Source organism: Grampus griseus (assembly GCF_964374135.1).
Source record: "Grampus griseus genome assembly, chromosome: 1".
In the NCBI taxonomy this organism is placed as follows: domain Eukaryota; kingdom Metazoa; phylum Chordata; class Mammalia; order Artiodactyla; family Delphinidae; genus Grampus; species Grampus griseus.
In genome coordinates, this window is record NC_139017.1 from 43574962 (window position 1) to 43594221 (window position 19260).

The 19260-nt window shown below is 43.1% G+C and overlaps 1 long non-coding RNA gene across 2 annotated transcripts in view; it reads left to right on the forward strand.

The window, feature by feature from the left end:
• The first annotated feature begins 3451 nt into the window (after positions 1-3451).
• Positions 3452-19260, forward strand: part of LOC309830367 — a 119515-nt gene continuing 103706 nt past the window's right edge. The window contains exons 1-3 of one of the 2 annotated variants that reach the window (XR_014297475.1): positions 3452-3484; positions 6536-6634; positions 8607-8707. This is a non-coding gene — a long non-coding RNA (uncharacterized lncRNA). Of the gene's footprint in view, positions 3485-4198; positions 4421-6535; positions 6635-8606; positions 8708-19260 lie in introns of those variants that run through there. The other variant, XR_014297476.1, reaches the window with a different exon arrangement.

Consider the following 19260-nt stretch of genomic DNA (forward strand, 5'->3'; position numbering starts at 1 on the left):
GGCAAAACACCACTGCGCTTCTGTCCAGTTCACGCCCTTCCCCAGGGTCTGTGGGGAAACTGGGAGCCTCTCTACTCTTGGGATGCGCCCTGGGCTCCTCGGCACCTTGGGTTGTGGGGGCTTTTCCCTGGGGGCTCAGTGTCTTCACCTGGTCCTAAGTAGGGCTCAAGGTAGGGTCCAGAGTGAGTGCAAAGGAGAAGAGGATCTAAAGCCAGAAGACCTCGGGGCCATAGATCAGTGGTGACTGCAGAGCAGCCTCAGTGCCTTATTATCCACCAATTCCTTTACGAGACCCAAACCTCCACTATCTCACTTTGCCGTTTAAAGAACTGTCACAAAGAGTGATGACAGGCCTGCTTCCTTGAAGATTGATTGTCTTTCAAATAGACGCTAAGGGTCTAGTTCTTGCTTTCTTCTCCAAATTATACAGCTTGTAATGTTTGGGGGAAAGAGTGAATCTACTATTGTCTCGTGGGAGACTATTATTACCTACATGGTATAACAAGGGTCCACTTCCAGGTAAAAGGAGGAAAGGCACAAGGGGAAGGGCTTCATTAAGTAACAATGTCCTTCTGGCTAACAGAGCAGCTCTTGGCAGCAATGACTCCATCACCCAGACTCCTCTCTGAGACCTGAAATTCTGTCCCAACCTCACTGAAGAAGTAAGTCAGGCCTTCAGACATACAGGGGAGGTGTCCAGGTCAGTGGCTGGAATTAGGACCCAGCTGATTTGGGCTGCTAAATTACCTACCCCCTTTCTTTTAAAATGCCCCCCGAAGAGGCAGCAGCAAGGACTTATTAGAAAACCTTATTTCAAGAGAATAAAAAAGGTTCAATTAATTCTCTAAAAAGAAATGGTCGGACATGCCATTTATTCTGTTCTTTGAGTCATCAATCAAGAAATTTAGACCACACTGATTTCACAAACTAAGCCATTCTATCACCCCTCAAACTCGACATCCAAACCAAGTATTTATTTCCTGGAAGACTCTTATGAAATGGTCCAATTTCTTAACTTATCTAAGAGACAACTGTATCAGGAAGTGCTATTGCCAGGAGCACATGAATTATATAGCTTTTTCTCAGAGTCGGTAGCCCCTGTCTCATTGACTGCCACAGTATTTTCTCGCTTGAAATTTACACTCACTTTGTGCTAGATTCTGGGAATAAGATCCAAGCTTTTTGCCTACGTGGAAATTTTATTACATATAAACCAAAGCACATTGACAAATCCATATCGCATAAGACAGAGAAGCATTTGCAGGCCCCTAGCAGCAATTACCTTTGTTTAAAAGGACACTATATGGGTCCTGTGCTATTTTATGTTAATAAGAGTTTGTTTATATTTTAATGACTTATCCTTGTAGCGTTTTGGTTGTTAAGGATTTCAGCGTTTCAATTTGTTAGTATTGTTACCCCGCACGAAATTCTACTCATGCATTTGAACTTGAAACATGGCATAATAGTTTTTATCTTGGCTGTTTCTTTCCTTTTATGATATCTAGTTTCAGTAAGTTTTTCTTTTCTTGAATGGGAAACTTTTACACACAAAATCCTAAACTGGAGAGGTGAGTTCCAAGAGTGATTTATGTAAGTCCGAATAAAAAAAAATAAATGAGTCGGGATTATTTGGGAGCAGGGAGGAGATTTTGCAATTGAATCTTCCTAGTCTATCCAGAACTTACACTGGAATGTTAGGAAATTAAGAAGGCAAGTTTAACATTCATGAAATATTGGAGTATGGGGCACGAAGCCATGATTCTTTTTATTTGTATTATATGTACAGATCCAAACTGTCATTTTTTCTCAGTACAATGAGATTTACATTATAATTCTGCTACTGAGTTCAGAAGTTGAAATTCACAAATTTGTGTGCTGTTAACACTAGAGTCACAAAGATGTACATATAGAGTAAATTTTGTTTTTTTTAACATCATTGGTGAGTGAATTCAAAAGAACGGTGTTAAAGTGTGTTTTGTCTACACAAGTGTTTAAAAAAAATAAAAACTAGAAAGGTCCTAACCTTTTATCCTCAGGCTCCTGCATGTCTGTTTCGTCAGCCAAGGGAATGTAGTAGAATGACACCTCAAGCATTCCCAGAAGGCCAAGGGCTAAAGTGTCAAGTTTTTCCAGCAAATGTTCACAGTAAAGTTACCAGGCATTTCTATACAACTTGGTTTTTCCAGATGAGTTGGGCTTCTTCTTTCCTTGGAGCCATGATGATGCTAATAGAAGTAGCACACATAACAGGGTAGCTGCAGATTCAGTGATGCCTTCCATCCAACAGGCGATCCTGGTCACTCTTTGCCAACCCCTCCCCTTCATCCATCATTAGAAAACATTTTATTAAGAGCATTATAGAAGTTAGAGGTCTGATTCCAATACTGAAATGCAAGAAAATAAAGGGCTGGTATTTTCGATACACCTTTGACACTGCCGGTTTAAGCTGTCCTGCCCAGGTGTAATCAAGCCCTTGACCTGACACTGTTCCTAACAAGACCTCAACAGCTTGTCCAGCTCGTGGTAGTGGTGGTGATGGAAGGGGCTGGGTGGGTGGAATGAAATCCTTCAACCCTTCTAAATAGAGAGATACTACTTTTCTACGAGTCCCAGCAGTACACCTGTCTGCCCTGGGAAATACATTTCCTCAGCTGCAGCTCTGAAAGGCCAAAATCTTTAGGTCGGGTTCTGGGGCTGGAATGCGGCTGCTGAGCAGGAGGGAGACGAGGGGGTGCCCGGGTGCCCGAGCCCGGGAGCCAGGTCTCCCCATCCCAGGCCTAAGACTGGGGTCCGAGGTTTAGAGACCCACCCCCTGCAGGCGGGCAGCAGACACCACGTCCGAGTTCCCACACTGACACACCCTCGCGTGTCGGTGCCGCAGCCCAAGCCCCTCTCCGGGGAAGCGGGCAGAGCCCCTGCAGGCCGCCGACCGAAGGAGAAAGTAAACAACACCCCAAGTGTCTGGGAACAAAGGCAAGTTGTCTTTCCACGGTGCTGGAGCCGTGCGCCTCTCCTGAAGAATAAGAGCTATGATTATTCTTCCTTTTCTTCTTCTTCTTCTTTTTTTTTTTTTTTAAACCAAGTTTCCTTCTATGGGCAATAAACACCAAAGGTAGGATTCCAAGGAAATGACTCACGGCGGTTGGCAGGGCTCTAGAGAGGCTGGCCCCGGCCCGCGCTCCAGCCCGCAGCAGATGCCTGCCCGGCCCTCCCCCCTTCGCCGGCCAAACCCACTCGGAGCCCGCGCCTGCGGGATCGCCCTGCGCATCCGTTGGAGCCGGGCGGCCAGGACTCTGCCCGTGCCTCCCGCAGGCGCCCGCCGTGTCCGCGCCACCCTCGGCCGCGGAGCCGCCTCTCCCCCCGCCTCTGTGGTCCCGGCCGGGCACTCCGGAAAGTTGCTAGGGCAGTGGAGGCGGGAGGGGAGGCAGGGAGGAGAGAGGCGGAGGCGTGGACCAGGCGGGCAGCAGCCGAGCCCGCCGGGGAGGTGAGCTGAGGACAGAGGAGCCGCCGCCGCCCGCAGCGCGGCTCGGCTGCCTGGGAGGAGAGTGCGGGGGCGGAGGTGGCGGGGGGGACAGAAGGTGTCAGCTCCTGCAGCTATTCCTTTTTCTTGCAAACGCGCGCTCCTGACATCCACCATCCCTCCCTCCCCACCTGCCAAGCGCCGCGGCGTCCAGACCTGGTGGCATCCCTCCTACTGACCCCCGTCCCCCAGGACAAGGGAATAAGCGGCCACTGAGGACCCTGGGGTCTCACTAGAGCTGTGGTCCCCACCCGCCCCTAGACTCGCCTCGGTGCGCGCGGGCTGCAGCGCGAGCAGCCCTAGAGGCGGCGGTGGTTCCCGCCCGGGTAAAGGCTCCGCGGCGCTCGCCAGCGCCGGGAAAAAAGCCCGCGCCGCCTCCGCGCCCAGCAGCGCCCCGGCGCCCCAGCCGCCCCGGGTCCCGCTTCGGCCGGTGCGCGTCCACTCGGTGACCCCGGAGCAGCCCCGGGGCCGGAAGGGCGCGCGGGAGCCAGTCAGCCCCAGAAGACGCCCGAGGGGACCGGCTGTCGTGCTCCACCCGGCCCGGCCTCTCCGCCCCCGCCGCCCGCGCCCAGCCCGGCTCTTACCGCGGGGTCAGCCGGAAGGCGGCGGCCGCGGCTCTCGAGCTGCTCCTGGCCCTCTCCGGGCTCGGCGCCAGCCCGGCCGCCGGTACACACTCGCGCGGGTCCCGGCCCAGCGGCCCGGTCGGCGGTGGCCGCTGGAGCGCGGCGGGCGAGGGTCCCGGCAGGTCCCGCCGCCGCGACTGGGGTGCTGCGCCGCCGTCGCTGCAGACGGTTATGGTAATGAGCGGCTCTGTCTAGCGAGGAGCGTGTGAAACCCGTCAATCCTGTTTGCCATTTCCCCGTGGATTTCCGAGGAGAGGTTCTGCAGGATGCCCCCAGGGTGAGAAAAGGAACATGACAAGCGCGCCCGCTCTCCTTCCCTCCCTCCCTGTGCTCCCGCCGCCGCCGCCGCCGCCGCCGCTCCTCAGGCAGCACACGGGGCGCCTTCCCCTCACCCCAGCCCGCCCCCTGCCTTCTTCCCTCCTTCCCGCCCTCCCTCCTTCTCTCCTCCCCTCCACTCCCCTCCCCTCCTGGTGCCCGGGGACACGCGGGCCCAGCTCCAGCCCGCAGCCCAGACCCCACGCGCTCCCGGGCTCCCGCCCCAGCCCTGGGGGCTCGGCTCCAGCCGAATAATGTATTCACTCTGCAACCTTCTGAGACGTCTTCTCTTTTTTTATTTGGTTTACTTTTTTGTTGTGCGTGCGTGTGATTTAAAAGAGAAAGAAAGAAAGAAATCTGTGCCTTTCCCACCCTTTGCAAAAGACTTTCTTCTCCTTTGCCACAGCAAACGGAGATGAGAAACAGATGTCTTTGCAGGACCAAGCAGTTATTCTCCCCTCGCCACCCGCCCCCGCCCCTCTGGAGCTGTATATGTACAAAAAAGCAACCTTGGTCAGACTGCAACTTGAATTGGTAACTCCTTCTGGGTGGGGAGCCTCAAGGGAAAGCCTCCAGGAAATAAAAAAGTAATAAAGGAGGCTGTCCTTGGTCAAAAGAATTTAATTTAAGCCCCGGAATCACATTATTTTGCAAATAGTAATTTTCCCCTATATTGGACTCAACTGGAGTTTGTGTTTTGAAACATTAATTCATAACTTCTGTCTGGGGACCCCTCCATAGTCGAGATGGGTCATTTCAGGTGTAATGAACACAGAGGCTTGGAAGGCATAGACCTAATAAAATGGGGGGAAGGCACCTGCACAAAAGTGTTACAAAGACCGTAATGTTTGTTTACTGCTACTATGCCAGATGTGCTAAATATAACACTTCTTTAAAACAGAGATCCTCCGACTGTGAAAAACCAAACCTCTTGCTGCCTGGCTCCCTAGGAATCAAGAGGAGGCACAGACTGAAAATCAGGGAGAAAAGGAATAAGATCAAGGATGAGGATTAGCATCTGCAAATTGAACCCTATCTAATCTACATGTTTATTTCTTAGAATTGTAATTAAATTTGTGTAATAAATGTTTTCCATTTCATTTGTACGCTTAAAATTTGGGTGACTGACATGCAGTTAAGTGAATTTCTTTTTTTTTTAGAGCAAATGTAGTTTATTCAATAAGGCAGCAAACAAATATTAAACATAATTAGAACTAATCTGCTTTGAAGGTATTTTTGCTGAACTTTGTACATTAAAGACTCTCAGAGGTTTTAAGGGTATTAGGAAGCTGAGAGAAGGCAATTATGCTGAAAACAGACTAACTCAACAGACTTCCAGGAGCACTATTTCATTTTTTCCAAAAGGCATTTCAGGGTTGCATGCCTAGGATTGGGAATTGGGCATCCATCTTGGCTTTATTCTGAACCAGATTAAATTGCATTGGCTCATGCACGATATATAGGCCGTTATGATGATAATTTAAGAATTGTAAAGATTCTACCCAGGTTATGGATAGAACTGTAATTTTCATTTAGGTGGGGCGAGGAAAGGCACAAGGGCATTTAAAGCAGTGCGAGTACTTGAAAATCTAAGTGTCTAAAACTGGTTAGTGCCTAACTCAAATAAAGAACTAAATGTGAGGGCTTGGAGGCATGGCTTATGATTGTTTTTATCTGCCTGTATTAAAGTTTTATAGCATTTAAAGGACTATGGGGAAATCCCCACATACCCTTAGCTGTGTCAAAATACATAAAACCAAAAGGAGCAAATTAAGCATAAAATTGAGAAAAACATGAGACTTAAGTATCAGCATGGGTTGCATTGGCATCTTTGGAGCCTTGGCTCTGCGAAATGAGCCTTCTGGGAAACTGGCATTGCCCTTGGGTGGGGAGGACTCTTGGCTTTAATGTTACGAGAAAATGACATCATAACAGAAGTATGAAATCATTCTACTTCACAGCACCCTTATGGTTCTGAGTAAGAACTTGACCCTGTCCTGTTCAGATATGTTAGGTTAGCATGTTTTACCGAAAGCTTTCCCTGGCCTACTTTTAATCTCAAGCTTAATGTTTGCAGAAATTCAGGGCCCAACTGTTGACAATGCGAACTAATGTCTACAGGCAGAGGAGGCAGTCAAATGTCCGTGGAATGAGAAACATCATTTAAAAATTTCAAGTGAGTAAGTGGTGGCTATGGCACAAGGAAGGGACTCACTCACTATACATCAATAATGAAATATTTGGAATGAATGAATGTAATTTATGAGCTGCAATATTCAACCTGAGAGCTCTGACGTCATCATTCCTGGATGTGTGTGCGTGTGTGTTTGAAGTTCCAAGACAAAAGTTTGATTATGAAACTTAAAATATCTTGAGCTGCAAATTCACTGAAGACCGTGATTGTTTTTCTTCAGTGAACAAAGAGAGTGCCAGGCTTAAAACTGCTGAAACCCATTTCTCAAAAACTTGTTATCATTTGAAAGGGGGATTTCTCAAGTAAAACTTGACGTATTCAGATTACTGTGGACACAGTGCCCATTTGGGTTATAAAAAGTCGGAATTACTGGCATTTTTTAAAAAGTGCAACCTTTTTTAACAACAAAAAGAGATATCTAATATTAAATCTCTCCAATTCCTCTTCTCTTATTCTCAAACCTTCTCTAATCAGGCTTTCTTATCCCATCACTCCATTGAAACTGTTATTGTCAATGACACCAGTGACCTCTGGGTTGCTAAATCCAAAGGGCTTTTCTTGGTTCTCATCTTTCTTGACCTGTAAGCAGCATTTGACCAGGTTGATCACTCTCTCTTCCTTGAAAACTTATATCCTGTTTCCAGGACAACATACACACCTGGTTTGCCTCCCACCCTACTGGTTCTTCCTTCTCAGTCTCCTTTACTGATTCTCTGTGACCTCTGAAAGCTATAGTGCCTCAAGCCCAGTCACTGAACCTTGTCTCTTCCTTTTAACCACTCTCTTGTGGAAATCACTCAGTCTCATAGCTTCAAATACTGTGTATATTCTGATGACTCCCAAATTTAGATCTCCAGTCGAGATTTTTCTCTTGATCTCCAGACTCCACTTAGATGCTTAATAGACATCAGAGGATTTACAGATCCCAATCCAAATTCCCGATTGTCTCTGTTCCCCCTTCCTTAATATTCTCCACTCCAGTTAATAAACCACACTATAGCTTTGGAGTCACCCTTGACTCTTTTTTTCCTTTACACCCTACATCTAATACATCCAAAAATCCTTAAGGCTCTACCTTTAACGTTTTTCTAGACTCTGATCACTTCTCATTATCTCTGCTGCCACCACCCTGGTCCAAGTCACCATCATCACTTTTGCCCGGGATATTGCAGTAGCCTCCTCCTTGCTTCAGTCTCTGGTCCTTTCTACTTTCAGTCTCAACCCAATAGCCAATGATGTCAGTTTTTGCTCAGACTCTTCCTAACGCTCTCCATTTCACTCAGTGTAAAAACCACATCCTTACAATGGCCTACACAGGCTGCAAGTCTCCCTTTACTTCTCTGACCTCACTCTGTCTCCAGCTACTTTGGCTCCAGTGTGTCAGGCCTGTGCTTACCTCCAATTCTTTCTGTTCCTCCAGTATGTCGGGCCTGTGCTTACTTCAGGACATTTGTCTGAATGCTCTTTCCCCGGATAGATGCACAGTATCATCACTCCACCTCTTCCAAGTCTTTGCTCACATATCACCTTCCTAACAAAGCCTGACCACTCTGCTCAAAATTCTAACACTTAGTCTCCATATCTTGTTTTATTTTTATCCAGAGAATTTATCACCTTCTAGTAAGTTCTATATTTTATGTATTTATTCTATTTATCACTTATCCCTTCTCACTAAAAAGGTCCTTGAGGGCAGGGATTTTTGTCTTTTTTATTCACCCCTATATCTCCAGCACCTAGCACAGTGCTTGGCATACTGAAAGCACTCAATAATTATGTACTGATTAACTGAGCAATTAACTGACAGTTTCACATATGTACAGAAACCCAAACAAGGCTAAAATAGAGGTACTTTAGTCTAGTGTATGTAGAGTGGTGAAACACGCAGTTCATTTTATCACCTACTCATTTGCCTATTCTAGAATTCTCTGACCCAGTGCTCTTATCTGCCCTGCAGCATTCCAGGACCTGAAGACACTCCCAAGATCCCCAAGCACCCGAATTGTTTCATGCTGTCCTGCCTTCATTGAAAGTCCCCAGTACCATGTTTTCATCCAGGTGGGTGCTCGTGCTCTGGACCAGCCCTCCTTTCCGCCAACGCAGATTTCCATCCATTGCCAAGGTGCTTGTCCTAAGCCGTAGTCTTCAGGTTACAAAGTATGTAAAGTTGCTCTCCAGAACCCTGTAAAGTCACTTCTTGGCAAAGCCACCCTTTCAGAAGCCAGGAACTCCTCTACTGTCTTTTTCATCCTCCATCAAAACTTGCTAAGAAACCTTCAATAATTATGTGCATTTTATATGCGAGCATTGAGCTAGGAACTGCAGGTGAGGTAGAAATGAATAAGACACTGTTCCTAGACTTAGGGAGTTGTCAGTGTAGTGAATAGCATAAGACAGGCATAAAAATAATGATACTATTTAGTAATTCAGGGAATAGTGGCTGCCATGGGAGTTCAATGGTGGGACAGATCGCATCCAGCAGGGGGGCACTCCAGAAGGACTTATTGAAGAAAGCAAAATTTGAAGTTGACCTTGAAGGATAGGCTCTTAATGGGTGGAAATGGAAAATGGATGAAAGTATTTCAAGTGGAGGAAACCATTTGAGGCACATAGGTTGGAAAGCTAAAGGCATCTTCAGACAACAGTGAGTATTCCAGTTTTACTAGAGGGGTTAGAAAAAGCATGTGAAAGTGGAAGGTAGATGAGGCCATAAGTTAATAAACATTGAAAACCAAGATGAGTTTGATTTTAATTTAATGGGCAATGGGGAGAAATAAAGGGTTTTGAATTGGAGAAGGACACAATCAAAGCCCAGCTTTAGGAAAAGTAGTGTACAGTGCAGAGTGGTGTTTCAGCAGCCCAGGTGAAGGGAAATGGGGGTCTGTGTTACAGTGGGGGTCCCTGGAGAGGAGGAAGGAGACAGGTACGAGATGTTGCAGTGTTGGAATCTTTAGGATATTATCATTGATTGGTTGTGGGGAAGGGAGGAGTGAAAGATGACTCTGAGGTTTCTGCTTGAGTTACCGTGTGGTTAAGTGAACCCACAACAAATGAGAAGAGGCAAGTTTGAAGGGAATAGAATGTGTTGCCTCTGCTTATGTTGCGTATGAGATGTTCACGGAACAGACAGATGGAGATGTCCGACAGACAGACATCTGAATATTCTGGTCTAGCTGAGGATAGAATTTGAGAGCAAATTATAAAAATTTAGGATGATTTCAATAACTATGGAGGTGGAAGTCTTAGGACATGATGAGGTAATTGAAGACATTACAGAGAATTTAAGAGTGAAAGGCTTGGGTCAGCACCTTGAAGAATCTGATAATATTCAGAGGTTAAAATAATGTTTTGGCCTAATGTGTGACCTCTTTCAGGGATATTTGTATTTAATGGTGTACTAAGACCCTTTTGGCTTAAATTTAAAAGAAGAAATTTGGGATGGGCTGGTGGATGGGGGGGTAGCAGGCAATCTTTCCTGACTATCCTGACATCACAACACAGAAGTGGTTATATGCTGTGCTTCCTCGTGTGACTGAGTCTACTGATTTGCCATCACAGGTGGAAAGGGATTTGATATTTCATCAAAGAATCTTGAGAAAATCCCTGAAAAGATGTAAATCATTGATAACAAGCTTGGAGTGTTTTCTCTCAGGGATATTTGTATTTTAATAGGAGTCTCCTAAATACCACACAAATTTTAATCAAAGTAATTAATAATTAATGACATGATTTCAGATCTAACACAAGCCAATAAGTATTATTTCTGAATGGAAATCACACAACGTATATGATCCCTTGTTCAGCGTACTCTTTGGGGGCACCTATATTAGTGACTAGGTAGGAATGGTTTACAGTAAACATACCAATTATTTGTAAAGAGATGTTCTTCTAACATACTTGGTAATTTTTGCCATTTAAAAATTTCTATTAAAACACTTTTAATGCTGTGAATCTTGTATTAGCTACAAGAGTGTGGTGCTTGGGTGTACATCACCCTTACTATTCAACCCAAGTCTTCAGGAAAAAGATGGATCCACGTGCGGCATGAAAGTTGGGTGGGGCCTGGATAACCAGAGATGGGGAGGGAGGAACCCCCCATGAGGATTAAGGGCAAGTGCTTACATGGTGTGATCCAGGGATGAGGGACTGGACGGATAGAAGCCAACTCTAAGGTTTAAATCTTCATATTTGGAAAGATGGCAGTGCTATTGTCGGAAGGAAGAATTATGTGAGCAAGAAATGGTCAAAGTGTGTGTGTGTGTGTGTGTGTGTGTGTGTGTGTGTGTGTATGTGTGTGTATTGGGGGTGGGGTGGGTTTAAAGTTTTTACAATATGAACTTTTTACAATATTCATTTAGTAAATAAATAAATGAAAAATGGTGATATAAATACTTTCTGGGTATATCACCTTTTTCTGTTAAACTATTTTCCTTTTTTTCTTCCAAGGAGATTTCCCCACCCATATTCCTTTCCTTCCTTTGGGATCAAGGGCCTGTACAGTTTTTTCTTGACCAAAACCTTAAACACATGTGTTCACCTGTGCCAGAGCACTGGTTCAGAAGTCTGAGTTACTGAATAAAGAGGTGTGGTGTTTCATCTAAATCCTGAAGACAGGTTTTGGCGAGGCCAGGGAGAGGCTAGGTAGGGTTGCAGGAGGGGATGCAGAGCTGGCCAGCAGAGTGGACCCCAGTTAATCTTAAGCCTGAATAGAAATCTCACCACATAAACAAGGGTAAGATCCAAAATTCACAATTTTGTCATCCTTTTTAAAAAAGACATAAACCAAGGGGAATGAGACCCCAAAAGGGGACAGTCTGTGGAGAAACTGTAGCTACTTGCAATTTGATTTCAAAATCCCTTTCCTACTTTATCTACAGATAAGTACATTGTTGTAAAACAGATAAGCTAAACATTTTATGAGGCTTAATATCAGAACAGCAGGTTATATTTATGATACTATGTCATCATATCAAGAAGCATTTATTAAGTCACTAATAATTGCATTGGCACATAGAGAATTAATACAACATGGTTCTTTCAGGGGCTTGAGGAGTTGGCAGTATTTTCTTGGACTCGCCTTTTGTCTTATATATGTGTAATTTCTAGAGGTCTTTTCATCTTGGTGCATAGCTATTCTATTTTTTTTTTTTTTTGCAGTTTTTAAAAGATTAAAGCCTCAGAGAAGAGTTTTGGTAGCTGACGAAGGCAAGGATGTAATCTGATTAAGTAAAATTTTAAGCTATATAAAATTATAGAGATTTAAGTGTGACCCTAATTACATTTATTAAATATTACCCAATTTGTTTTAAGTGGTATGCTGTCTCTTTACTGAACGAATCAATACTGGGTTTAAGTGAAATATGTGCGCTTTTCACAAGCATGTTTGATTTCCACAGGTCAAACATTCTATAACAGAGACTAGGAGAAGGAAATCAGTATTGTGAAGGCATAAAGCTCTAATGAGGATGAAAACGTAAGGGAAATATGTGGTTATCATTCTGCCCATCTGTAGGCATTAGCTTGATTTCGATCTACTTCATATAATGTCCATGTACACAGTGCCAATAGAGTAAACCAACTGTATCAATAACTAGTGTCAGGAAAGGGGAATAAGGAGTCATGTTTCACCAGGGGGATAGTTGAAGACAGATTTGTCTTTGAGCATTTCGTTTTGTATTCCTAGTTTCTGAGTGATATAAAATGCATAGGCATATCAAAATTCATAACAAAAACTGCTTATGCCACCAGGAAGATGTATTTATTTTCAATAATGTAAAGGGAAAAGCATACAATTGAGGTGGAGAGAGAGAGACAGAGACAGAGAGACAGAGAGACCTGCAGCAGACATCACCTGAGTGGGAAATTACACATCCTGCACGCACACGCCCGCTCTGCACACACATGCACAGAATTCATCTCTGACAATTTAATTGTTTAATGGTAGGACTAACAAGGAATCCTTTCTAAAGTAATGGCATATAAAGGCTTCCTAGTGAAGTTAATATTCCTGCTGCATTTGATGGGTGTTTCCCATTTGTGCAGTTCTGCCCTAACAGACTCCTGGCGTTTGATGGGGGGGAATCAGGAAGGGTGGCGTGTCCTGTGCTCAATTGCAGAATCTGGAGAATGCCTCAGCCTGTGACCTTAGCCTCGAAAGCAATAAATCCGAGGCCATGATTGGCACCAGAGCAATGGCTCCCATTAGTTGTAATGTCTTGGCTTGCAGTCTGAGGATCTGGTCTTCGTGGACTGTAGGCTGGGTGTTTTGGGCACAGGGCCCTTGCTTCTTATGTAGTTATCTGTTTTCTCTTAGCTCACTAGAACCAGGATTTGGTAGCCATTTGTGCTGAGTTTCAGGACGCCGGTTTGACCAGTCTTCCAGATAATGAAATGCATGATGTCTCAGATGCTAGGGTTTGAATCCTCATCCTGAGCCGCAGTCTCTTCTCCTCATATTTCCTTATGGTTCAGCCTGGCTCATTTCGGCACTTTAATTGGATCCCTGGGTGGCCTTCCTGTTACAGCAGTGTACACAACCACAGATGCTCTGCGAGAGGAATAACTGTGTCTCAAGAAACATAAAGTTCTCAAAGCAGACCCTAAAATGTTCTCATTCTGTAGCTTCCATTCTTAAATCAACACATTTTACATTTATTACTCTGGTTATTTAACTTTGAAAAAAAGTTTCATTGCCTGCACCAGAGAAACCCGGTGGTGGTGGTGGAGATAGAGTTTGACCACAATAGAGAAGCTGGTTTGTTGTGGAGCGGCGGTTGCCCTTTGGTTGTGGACTGGGTCCCAGGCTGCCTGCTTCTCTCCCCGAAGGTCTGTGTCTTTCAGTCTAGGAAAAAGCTTAGTAGGCAGAGTTGAAAATGACAGACTATTTTAAACACACGCTTTATATCCCACAGTTCTGGTTCTTACTTCTATTATCATTACTTATTCATAGACTTTTATTCCCAAATATCATTACCCTTTACAGTAATAGGATCAGCAAAGCAACCACTTAAAACAAAATAAACACACACAGGAACCCGAGGCACAGAAACATTTCCCCCCTTTTCTCCAGCTTTCTGCCTCTCTCTGACTACCTGGGGGAGAAGCAGTTCTTACCAGGCACTAAGAAGCTCTGCTGCTTCAGAAATACCAGTGTAATGGGGGCTTGGCAGTGGGAAATGATATGAGGCCTCCAGCAGTCTAAGGCAGCAGCAGAGAGGTAATGAAATCTGAAAAAAAAAACAAGAGAGAAAGAAAGGAGTGGAGGAAGGTGGAAATCAGGAAGAAAACTAAGAAGAATATACAGTGTGCATCCCTTAAACTCAATTTCAGCAGAGGAAAATCCCCCTAAAACAGATCCCTTTTAATTCAGAGCGACTCTAAAGTGGGATCACTTACTTATTCCTTGTATAGTAAGAATAACCACAGTACACTGAGGGCCTACTACATGCTCAATGCTTTCTGTATGTAATTTGATTTGTACAGCTGTTAATAGCGGGTGTGATTATCTCCATCTTACAGTTAAGGAAACTGAGGTTTAGAAAGGTCAAGTGACTTGTCTAAAGTTGTATGCCTCAATCTGGTGGGCCCAGAGCATACATTTAGATTTTATGAGTCTAAAACTGCTCACTAGAGTTTTTTCATCCTGACTCCCACTATGTTATATTGCATTCTATTTTATTCAGTCATTTGTCTCTTCACTCATATATTTATTTACATATATACCAACTTGTTCCAGGAAAGATGTAAGATGGTGTAAAGGCCTTGGAGCTACACACGTATCTAGGCAGCTTGCACGTGGTGAGGACATTCTACTTATTTGTTGATTGAGCTGTAGAACATCAACTGTCAAGAGTTCAGAATTCTCTCACTGTGGAGTTCCCTTCCTTTTTTATCTTTAAAAGTAGGCCAGCCAGAAACCCATCTGTGCAGGATGGCTTGGGCCCAGAAACTGAGCTAACTAATCTCCCCAAATCTCCTCTACGTCTATGCTTCTATAAAGGACTAGATTAACATGCTGTATGGGAACTATTTTTTTTTCTTTAGTAATTAATTACAGAGATGTAAAAATTGAGTTGTTAGGAGGAAAAAAGAGTAACTTTACCATGATGTAACCTGACAAACACTACTTCAACCAGTTGATCAAGGTCACCATTAAAAGTGGTAAATCACGCTGATAGTATGTACCCTTGATATGATGTGATAAAAATGAAACTATCTCTGTAGTCTTCCGCCCCCAAACTCATCGCTACCGTCCAATCATGAAAAAATATCAGACAGATCCCAACTGAGGGATTCTAAAACTGCCTCACCAGTATTCCTTGAAACTGTCAAGGTCATCAAACACGAGGAAAGTCTAAAAAACTATCACAGTCAAGCGGAGCCTAAGGAGCCAGGATGACTAAATGTAGTGTGCTGTCCTGGATCAGGAAAGGACACTAAGTGGACACTAAAGAAATCTGATTAAATGATGGACTTTAGTTAATTGTAATGTATCCGTGTGAGTTCATTCATTGTAATAATGTACCACACTAATGTAAGTGTCAATAATAGGGGAAACTAAGTGCAGGGACTCTTTGTACTATCTTCTCATTTTTTGGTAAATCTGTAACTTCTAAAAAACAAAATCTATAAAAATACTTTCACACGCACACGCACGTGAATTGACCAAGATTTTGGGGAGAAGAAATGGTATGAGTAGAAGTAGAATATACGTCCCTGTCCTGAAAGCCTAACCCAATAATCAGGATGCGTGTTTCTTGGATTTTTATGACTGGCTTTTTTAAAAAAAATTATTTATTTTATTTTTGGCTGTGTTGGATCTTCATTGCTGCATGTGGGTTTTCTCTAGTTATGGCAAGCGGGGGCTACTCTTCGTTGTGGTGCGCGGGCTTCTCATTGCAGTGGCTTCTCTTGTTGCGGAGCACAGGCTCTAGGCACGCAGGCTCAGTAGTTGTGTCTCATGGGCTCTAGGGTGCAGGATCAGTAGTTGTAGCGCACGGGCTTAGTTGCTCCGCAGCATGTGGGATCTTCCCGGACCAGGGATCGAACCTGTGTCCCCTGCATTGGCAGGCGGATTCTTAACCCCTGCACCACCAGGGAAGCCCTATGACTGGCTTTTGAATAACTGAAGATAGGATCAAGCTGCTAAGGAAGGTCCACTCAGTTCCTGGTTCCCAGCAGATAATCCTTGTTGAATGAATAAATGCCACTGCCACCTACACTTCATGAAGGAGCTTTTCTGGCTCTAGGATGCATATAGCTTAGCTTGGGTTCCAGACCTTCCAATGATGGTACCCTGCACCCCAGTCCAACATGTAGCTACTCCAAGGTCTCTGTCTCATTCTTCACAACCCAGCAAGAGTTGTTGAACCACTCCAGAAACCGGTCAAATAACTATTTCCATTCAAAACTCTAATACCACATCCTGTTTGGCTTACTATTTATTGAGGACATCCAAGGTCTCATATGTAGCAGTGCCAGTTAAATTGTCACCAGTAGGAATCACAACCTTTTGCATATCACAGTACAGTTGTTGCAGATATATCAATTTCAATATTTTTGAAATTGTGGTAGTTATTAGGTTTGCTACTGTATATTGATATTTAATGCATTAATAAAGAGCCCATGTATCACCGTATCAAACATTTTAAAATATTTTTATTTTTGATAATTGTATTTTAATATAATTGGTTTCCTTTGTAATCATATGGTGATTCTAAAATGCAATTAAAAACATTTTTCTGCGAAGGGGTCCAAAGGCTTCTGCAAATTCCCTAAGAGGCTCATGGCACAAAAAAATTAACGCTTGATGTAATGGAATAAACACTCATGAGTCCTATACTGCGTAGTCTCCATCAAGTCCTTTGACCTCTAGGTTCCTCATTTTTCTGACCGGTTCCCACCTTGGGGGAAAAATTGAGCAGATGAAATATTTTTAACAAATAGGGAGATGCTTGTAAATTGCGAACCCATGTACATATAAGGAATCATTGTTATTATTGTTATGTATGTTTGGCCATTAGATAAAAATGACTTTTTATTGAGGTTTTAAATGCAGTTCATTGCTAGGAATACTTCTCACCCAGTGATTTAGGCCATGCTTACATGAGTAAAGTGAAATGGAAAATTGATTCAATTCTCTGGATAATAATTCATACTAATAGTTTCCTCCGTTTGCCTGCAACATCCAGATAATCAAAGAAAATGTGATTTTAACTTGAATTATCAGCATAGCTATATCACAATCCTCAACTCTTCTTTGAATGTATAGACTCAAGTGCCAGAATTGAAGTTCTTAATTCTAAAAGGAATAGAATCTTTTCAGGCCTTTATTCTAGAGATACTCCGGTTGTGCACATTGAGATAGACCATGTGTTCTAAAGACATAAGTGGTTGACTGTGCACTGAAACACGTATATATCATTAATTAGAAATTTCTTCTGTGTTAGGCAACATTTTCAATTCCATTTGTTTTCACAGATCCCTAAACCATTTGAACTTCTGTGTAATGCGTATGTCTCAGGACAGTGTTGTCCAGTTAGAACCACAGTATTTTGCCGTCAGAGAATATTTTAAATGGAAAGGCAGGCTTACTCTTGCCTTACAGTGTATAGATATTAAGCATTCTACACACAACTATGTGCATTCATCTTTTAAGAAAACTTACAAATGAAATGTAAACTGACAGGAATTGGATTAGGTAGAAAATCAAATAAAGAATGCAACTGGAAAGTCGTAATGATCTGATACCTTCCACCCCTGATGTAAAAATAAATGCATTTGTTCAGTTTAAAGAAATCAGTAATTACATTTTCTTTCTCTGCTATCTCACCCCCCTCCCCAGCTTCTCATACACAACTATACAAATGTAACTCTAAAAAGGAATCTAATTCAGTTGATGATGCATTTGTGTTGTGAAGATACACTATACCTATATTGACTCTTTGGAAAAGATTTGCAACAAAAAGAAAATCATCTGGGAATTAGACCTTCACTTAATAGAGAAAGCATATTACATACCGTGTTAGTTTGCCAGGGCGGCCATAATGAAGTAACACCAATTGCAAGGCTTAAGCAATTGAAATTTAATTTCTTACAGTTCTAGAGGCTAGAAGTCTAGATCAAGGTGTTGGCAGGGTTCGTTCCTTCTGAGGACTGTGAGGGAGAATCTGTTCCATACTAAGCCCTTAGCTTCTGGCGGTTGGCTGGCAATCGTTAGCATTCCTTGGCTTTTAGAAGCATCACCAAGGTCTCTGCTTTCATCCTGACAAGGCATTCTCACTATGTGTGTGTCTCTATGTCCAAATGTCCTCTTTTAATAAGGACACCAGTTATGATGGATTAGGGCCCACTCTAATGACCTCACCTTCACTAATTATATCTGGAATGACCATATTTTCAAATAAGGCCACATTCTGAGATACTGGGGGTTAGGACTTCAACCTATAAATGCTGGTGGGGGGGGACACAATTCAACCCATAACATACAATGGAGTGTTCAATATATATCTGACACACTGAACTGAAGCATAATATACTTGTGAAGAGCTAGAGGGGCATGTACTTGGGAGGAGACACCTCTCAAAACCTCTGATGATAGTGTAACCATGTATATATCTTAGCAGCCAAAGTAATCCAAATCTCTATCCTTAAAGTAACTTCTAGCGGCTGTTCTTAGTTTTAATTCTGAAGTATCTGTAACACCAAAGAATGAACACATGGAAATTTTTCCAGAAATGTATTTGAATGTTCCACCATCCTCCATAACATACGTATGTTTTCTAATACATACAAAGAAGATTTCCATGAGTTCCACCTGGGTAATCTTGACTCTCTACTGTAAAGATGGGTCATGCTTACACTGTAGTTTCTCATTCTCTCAGGAACATATTGGTTTTGACTATCATACAATTTGAGGAGGGTGTCCTTACTGCCTAAGGACTTTATGTTCCTGAGTATATGTCCAAAGCAGTGAGATAGACCCTGGGTAAGTCTTTGGTTGAAATAATTTGAAGGAATGTGTTTAACCCAGACTTAAGTTCCAAATCAAACTTAAGGAAGAACTTTCCCTTTACTACTTATTTTTCCCCCAATTTCTATTGAAGATACTTATATACATAGCTTAAAATGTCAAAATTCTGTAAGTCTTATAACTAAAATTGACAATCCCTATCCCACCTGTCCCCATCCCAAATTATTGCTACCCAGAAAAAACCCCTGCTAACACTTTTAGGTCTTTCTTTTGGTATTTACCTTCATATTTCTGAATAGCATTTTTATAATGTTTCTTCCTCATGTTTTTCATTTTGATTATCATTTATCATTGATTTCTGTGTAAGAAGGGGCTTTAATACTCTCATATCTCTTTTTATTCTTCCCTCTGCTCACTTCATCTTCCTACTACATGAGTTGGCCAAAAAGTTCGTTCGGGCTTTTCCGTAAGATGTTACAGAAAAACCCAAACAAACTTTTTGGCCAACCCAATAGTTATATCGTGATTTTTGGTTAGTTGAATATTTGTTTAGATTCTTAGGACTATGTAAATACTTTGCACAACTAGCCATGTAGTGAACCTTCTTTGTAAAATAGTTTTTTTTTTCCCTCTTGTATTA